We start from the raw sequence: 7,591 nt of genomic DNA, 5'->3' as shown, positions 1-7,591 counted from the left end.
GAAAAAAGCAGTGAAAGTACTACTCCTTTCCTATGGAGCATTAGCATTATGAATGCAGTGAATCACCAAAGATTTAATTTACAATAGTACTAGGAGTAGCAATTTCCTCCAAAATGCTTTTTAAAGTATTCTGATTTCTCACAATACTATGGAGAAAAAAGTATATTTCAGTCATTCTTTACAGAGATAAAGTGAGTCATCAAGATGTTATTGCCCAGACTTCCAAAACAAGTTCATACTTTGTGCATTGAGTTCTCTGTGTGCTTACCATAATTGCAGACTTGATCACAGTAGGGATACACACACGTACAGGGGTAGCATAGTCAGGGACACTCCCTTTTCCCTGAAAGCACTGCACCCGTGCTGATGGTGAAGCGAGAAAGGACCTCAGCATCCAGCTCCCTCAGGCTTCACAGAAAACCTACATGTCTTTCAGTAGCCTACAGCCAGGATTTGTAGAAGACTTTGCTTGTATCAGTTTCTTTCACCATGCAGGAAAAAATAGTGATGAGTTGATGTTATTTTCCTAGGAAGAGTAAGAGGAGGAACATAACAAAACCAGCGGCAGCAAACCAGGACTACCTGTGACAAAGCAGAGAGCGGAGAACAGCCTCTAGGGGAGCAGGGAGATGAGCAATAGGAAAAACAGGAGATCATAATTTTTCACTTCATCTAAAATTTTAAGTCTCCCCCTCCTTTAAACATCAAAAAATCTGGCATCTGACACACTTCTTTCAGCCAAGGCAGCTTTCCCTCCCTGATGCTGTTTTGCGAGGTGAAGGAGCAGGTGACAAGAGGCTGTTGCATGACTTAGTCAAAATGAAACCTTGCTGCTCCTTGGAAACCAAAGTGTGCAAGGACAACCCTTTGCTCCTGGTATCTTTTAGACACACACCACAGCTTTTTGTAGCTACCAAAACATCAGAGCTGCTGGCTTTGAGCTGGTGTGTTTTCGCTCCTGGTGGGAGGAGTGCTGTTCATGAAGCCTGCTCTGGGATTGTTTACATTCTGTCAGAAAGAGCTGCTTCCGTTAGGAAAGTCTCTCCCCACCAGCCATCTTAAATATTTTCAGTAAGCTTTTCTAATCAAGAAATATTAGGAAACAAGTCCAAAAGCCAGAGTTAAATCACACTGCTCTACCTAAAAGCAAAGAATATTTATTTTTGTCTCTATTTCAATATCTTTTGCCCTGGTGATGAAGGAGCTGATCCTGTTTTCAATTTTACATGTACTTATCTTGCTGACTTGAACTGTTGCAGAGAGACGGAGATGCTAAGCTCTGAGCTGGGAGTTACTTAACAATAGCATCTCCTTTTGGAGACAGAGCAGGAAGTCCCTTTAAGGCTGGGTTAGAAAAAGGTGGTAAGGCATAAACAGAAAGCAAACATAGCCAGCAAAGCCCCCCAAGGTAAATCCTTCTTGGCTGCAAGTCTACAGCACAAAGCTGGGCTCTGATGAAATCTATTACTTTATGAGCGGGGTACCTTTAAATGTTTCTGAGTCAAACATCCTTAAGCCATTTTCCTCTAATTTTGTGATTTTTCTGTATAGATTCAATACACTGCAAAGGAAGGCCAACATCCCAGTATGCGAGAGACTTGTGAGGGCACAAGCAGATCTTGGGAGACACCACTGGGAGCTGAGGAGTGCTCTCCTGGGCAGAAACACTTTGGTGGCTCTTGCAGAATGATCTGTAGTGACTATTCAGAACTCTACTTGAGAAGACCCGGCTTCTGGTGTATTCTTAATGGGGAGTGAAAGCTTTTGATAACTCTATAGGAACTTGGCGTTCGTGCGTTTTTCTCCCTCTCTGGATAAAGTCTTGGCAGCCGCTCGAAGTCTATTTTAAACAAAGCCAGTGATTTCTGGAGAGATGGAAAACACATGAAGGGCACAGTGAATAACAAGCAAAAAACCTGACTGCAGGACAGCGGGAAACAAAAGTGATAAAGAACTGCTTCCTCCTCCTCCTCCTCCTCCTCCGGCAGGCAGGGCAAAGCGCCTTGCACTGCACACCACCACACCAGGGCTTCTCACTACTCTGCGGGTAGTAGAGTAGTGTCACGGGTCCTGCTCAAAACTCAAGAGCTTTTCTCTGCTGAGCTCCCCTCCCCTTGATGGTGACTCTTGCTGCCCCTCCCTTGTGCCCAGCACCCAGGTGGTGTTGGTGACCGGAGGTGGCCGTCACAACAGAAAAATGAGAGCATGGGACACAAACAGTAATGTAAAGGCCTGATCCATTGCAAAAGCTCTGGTAACCAAAACAAAAATAAGTTATCTACAAAGAATGTAATTATGGTCAAAGCCATGCCTCTGACCTAGGGCCAAAAAAGAGTTGTTTATAACTGCCAGTATGTAGAGAAATGAACCTGTAATTTATGTATGCTGAAACATTATAATTTTTGATCTAGAAGCCTCCTTTCCTGTTGAAAAGCTTGGTAATTTAGTCTGGTCACTTGGATCACGTGGGATATCCATGCAAATCCTTTTACTAAGCTCAGTTTAAAACATTACATATGTGCACAGTGGGGCAGTGGGACATGTCTTGGCCCAGTGACCTGCCTGGGCTGCATCCCTCCTGCCCCTTGGGATGAAGGACTGCCCAGGGCTGTGCCCTGGGAACTCCAACAGGCCAATAGCACACACAGGCAACTAATATGGCCTCACATCTATCTTTAAGTCCCGCCTACACAATCCATATGATCAACTGCCTCCGTTGCTCCCCGTATGCACACAAGATTGCTGTTACACGCTGGGTAGTCTCTGCACTGTAACCTCTCTGGGACAGGGAGGCTATCTTTGCTTTGTTTTGGAAGGCACCCAACTTGCTCTCAAGCATTCAACAGGCAGTCAAGAAATTATTCAGATGGAGAAACAGAAACACGACTTGCCTGGGCTTGACAGCATTTCTTTATCAGTTCTCTGTTCAAATCAAATTAGGCTGACAAGGACCGAAAGAAGTGATTGTCTGGAGACTGTTTGGTAGCCCCCAAAAGCTGTTGCTGCTTTGTTATTTTGGTACAATACTTCAGGAGATGTCCACAAAAAAAAAAAAAAATGCTATCACATCTGCTGCTGGTTGGTGTCCTTAGAAGCCATCCCAAAAGACAGATCAAGGACTGAATAAGCATGAAAACTTTGGAGAGAGGTTTAGATGAAGGATAAAATATATTAGGTTTGGCCACACTATAACCTACCACAAATCTAAAAATTGTGAGTCACTCAAAAAAAAAAACCAACAAAAAAAACCCAAACAAAACAAAAAAATACACCAAAAACAAGATTAGAGAATGTTTTTAAAAATACTCTTTTTGTTTTGTTCTGTCTTCTCATTTCCAATTCAACCTGCCCACTCCTGGGTCCTTGTCAGTTTACCAACATTGCCAATGCTCCAAAATGTCTTGCAAGCAAGACAGCTTTGTTGAAAATCGAACATCAGAAATCTTGCTGCTATTCTTGGCTCTGGGAGCAGATTGTGGTCTGGTGGTTACAAGCACCATGGCCAGCTGAAACACACCCGTGTTTGGGTCATCTACGAGACATGAACCATGGATGTCTGGTTGCAAGAGCATGAATTTCCAACCTAAGGGCTAACGAATCAGATGCTAACACAGAAGTAGGAACAAGGTCAAATTGCTTCATGAAGTTCTCTTGCAGAAGGGTGACAACACGGATTGTAGAAGGTCCTAATTTGGGATTTCCTTTTAAAAGGATATGTAGCAAGTAGCTGAGATGCAGTTCTGTGAAACAGAGAGCTGGGTCCCGTTCCAAGCTTTGCTCAAAGGGTTCTCCCTGTTAAGTGGACCATTAACCCTCCAAAGCCTTACTGTAGGGCTGGAAATGCTGAAAGACACTAGGTGCTGGAACTGAAACTACAGCTGACAAGGCCCTTTTTCCCCCCTGGACTGTCAGGAGGTTAAACTGTATAATCAGCATGGAAATTCCTGCAGCAAGGGACAAAACCACATTCTATATGACAGCTGACAACACCAGCATAGCACAAAGAAGTCTGTGCTTGAGCTGCACTGTGTTTGACTGAAGATAAACAGAAGTCTTGGAACTTCCCACTGACATTCCCACTCACCATGAAGTTTTTTAAAAAATGGTATCAAAAAGGTAGGGCACCTTTCCTTATGTGCTTTAAGGGCACAGATTCTAAAATGAGCAAGTGATGACCCATTTTTAAATCCACTTAGGGCATGCTTCTACTCTAGATAGAGCACACATTCCTCTACCTCCTCTGGTAAACGTACAGAAAAGTGTTGAACCTTTCAGTACAGCCAATTAATCACTAGTTGGCAAGATGAAGAAGTGCTCTGGACAAGTACCAACTCGAAGAAAGAAAAAAAAAGAGACATTAGAAATCATATCTTATCTCAGACAAAGAAGTGCAATGTACAGAAGTAATGTCCCATTATAGAACTGTGTCTATTCTGAGATTAACGAAATGCACTACCCTGTTTTCCACAGTAATGAGCAAGCAGGAGCATAAAAGGCAGTTAACAACTATGAACTCTGCAGCACCAACTTCTAGGTTCCTCCATCAGTTCCACTGCCCTGAACCAGGTGCCTGAGCTGCTCCTCAGGCAATGTAGGAAGCAGCAGATGTCTAAGAGCAGAGTACATCCATCGGTGTCCTCAGCAGGGAGACAGCTGGGAGGGCCATTGAGGCACACAGAACATGAGAAAAGTGTCAATAAAACACTTCTCTCCAGACTTTGAATACCTCACAAGGAAGACTCTCTCTACCTGGTTCAAAGACTGAACGCTCAAATTCAACCGACTGTAAACAGAAACACAGATTTTACATTCACACCATGCTTTTGCTAGCCCTAAGATGGTTGCATCCACTCTCTTTAGCTGCTTTCTGGACTCCAAAATAGCTGTGTTATAGCTGTGACAGAAGGAGCTTAGAGCAACCCATCCTGACTGATCACATGCATAGGGCCCTCCTCTGGGAACAGAGAGCACCAGGCTCAGAACCTGTCTGGCAGCAGACAGTGACTCTGGGTGAGAGTTCAAATGAGAGTTGTTGGCTGACAGCAGAGAAAGGATCACCCTCCCCTGCATCTTTTGTGAACCCTGCTTTGGTGGCACGCTCTGAAATAGGCTGCCCCAACAGGTATATCAAATGAGAGAGCCAGAAAAGCACCAGCTTAGTAGATCACACAGGACTGTGGCATGACATTTGTCCTGAGACGCTCAGTGCCTCCAGCAGAATTTTAGGATGGTGGGGAGTATGAAAACACCTTCCAGGGTTAGGCAGCAGCTGGATGAGATTGTGGGGTTGGACTTCAGTTTCAAAAGGGATGGGTAAGCACCAATGCACCTTGCTGGATCTGATTTTGTGCTTTATGTTACAAGAGAACTTAACAACCAGGAGCAATAATGCCTTGGCCCACCTTCCATCATTCTCTGTTGTATCCGCTCTGAAAAAGTGACAAATGTTGACTGACTCCAAGCACCTTTAACTAAAGATCACAACAGAGTGGGATGTTAGCAATTACAGGCCACATCTACCAAGTCAAGGAGAGTTCAACTGCAGATGTGGGCTGTGGTAAACTCCCCCAGCAAGGGAAACTCCCCCTGGCCAACTTCATGGGCAGCTGGTACAAAGATGGATATTCTGCTTTGGTTCTCCTTTTCCAAAGGGCAAGCAAACTACCGCACCAGGAGGGAGGAGGGATTGGTTCTGTTTCTGTGGATGAGGCTACCTGAAGGAAAAGTGCCTAGTTCAGATGGAGGCATAAAGACCACATAATGTAACATGAACACATCAGCTCCAAATAGCAGCTTACACCAACAAATGTTTCTTCTTCTGATAAATCCCTGATTGATTAAGTATTTGTTCATGTTTGGGAACAACTCGAAGCACTGTTTGGATTCCCCTGTTACTGGCTCCCAAGAACCATGACTCACAATCATACAGGGAAGGAAGTGAAGGGGAAATGCTTTACTATGTCCAACATTGCAGGAATGAATGTCATGTTGTTGTTACTAGTGTAACCCCAGGCAGGGATATTGCAATGCAGGGACACAGCCAGGCTGCCAGACCGGCAGTACTTGGGTGGTGGAGCCAGATTTCTGTTCCCAGGTGAGCTGCTCCCAAGACATACAACCATCCTACTGGAGCCTCAGCCCTGAATCCCACAGGCTGCCAGCACCACCAGGGGAGCCAGTGTCAGCAAGCAGGGGGGTTGGGCACCTCAGAAAGCCTGAAGAATATCCTGGGTTATACATTTTGTCCACTTTCCTACCCTCACTGAAGTCTTTGGTGGTCCCAAGCAGAAAGGGACTGAGGGCAGCAGTGGAAGGGCTGGGTGGCAACACTAACTAAGCCTTGCTATGCCACACCATGCTGGCTCCAGGACTGCAGGCTTGCACTGAGGGTAAATGCAGAGCTTTGCCTGAAAGCCGGCTGCAAGTACACTGAAGTCAGCAGGAGCTTTTAACAAGGAGTTCAGTGAGCTCTGGGGTGCATTACTTACAGAAATGACTTTGCTAAGGTTTCCTTGCAAAGTGACACAAGGACATACAACTAGGGTATTGGAATATAATTAAGAGAGAAAGAAGTTAGGATGGATATTGGGAAAAACCTTTTGTCAGTAAGATTTATTAGTAGGTACAGCAGTCTCTCAAGGGAAATAGTAGAAAGCCATTCACTTGGGATATTTAAAATTAGACTAATGAAAGTGCCAGCAAATATTCCGTGGAGAGCATGCTTGCACTGAGGCAAAATGAGCTCTGTGACCCTGTCCTGTCGAAGGAGGGCTTTGTGCAAGTGCTGAGGAGACTGGGCAAACTGGCTGCTGGCTGCAGAGCCCTGGGCCTCCCTATGTGAAGGGGAGTAGTGTGGAGAGCTCTGGGAAGCTGCTGCCCCAGTGGTGGAAATGAGGGGCAGGGTCACAGGGAAGACTCACTGGAAGACCACTGAAATATGTTTTATATTGACAGCATCTTAACACCTTCTTGCTAAATCATGGCAGCAAGTTCACTGAGGACACAAATCTGGGAGGAGTGGCTGGTACCCCAGAGTGCTGTGCAGCCCTGCAGAAGGGCCTCGACAGGCTGGAGAGATGGGCAGAGAAGAACTGTCTGAAATCCAACAAAGCCAAGTGCAGGGTCCTGCACCTGGGGAGGAATAACCCCATGGACCACCACAGACTGGGGGCTGACCTGCTGGGAAGCAGCTCTGTGGAGAAGAGCCTAGGGCTGCTGGTGGACAACAAACTGTCCATGAGCCAGCAGTGCCCTTGTGGCCAAGAAGCTGCATTAGGAAGGGCATGGCCAGCAGATCGAGGGAGGTGATCCTCCACTGTGAGTTAGCAGTGTTCCTGACACTTTCCTTCACATTTGCAAACCTGTCACTCATCACCCTGTTTCCTAAGGGGCTGCTGGTCTCCTTAGGAAGAGCCATCCTCCCAAACAGCTCCCTGTTCAGTAGTCATGGCAGTAAGTCTGGTAGCAAAGGTCCAAAAATGGGAATTTCTCAGTGGTGTGGGTGACCCTGCTGTTCTACACTCACTGCTGGATTGTGGAGAGTCATGGTTCAGGCTGATCACCATAACCAGCCCTGAAATGCAAACATAAG

Source organism: Coloeus monedula (assembly GCF_965178545.1).
Source record: "Coloeus monedula genome assembly, chromosome: 6".
NCBI classification, from domain to species: Eukaryota; Metazoa; Chordata; class Aves; order Passeriformes; family Corvidae; genus Coloeus; species Coloeus monedula.
This window is presented reverse-complemented; position numbering follows the sequence as displayed.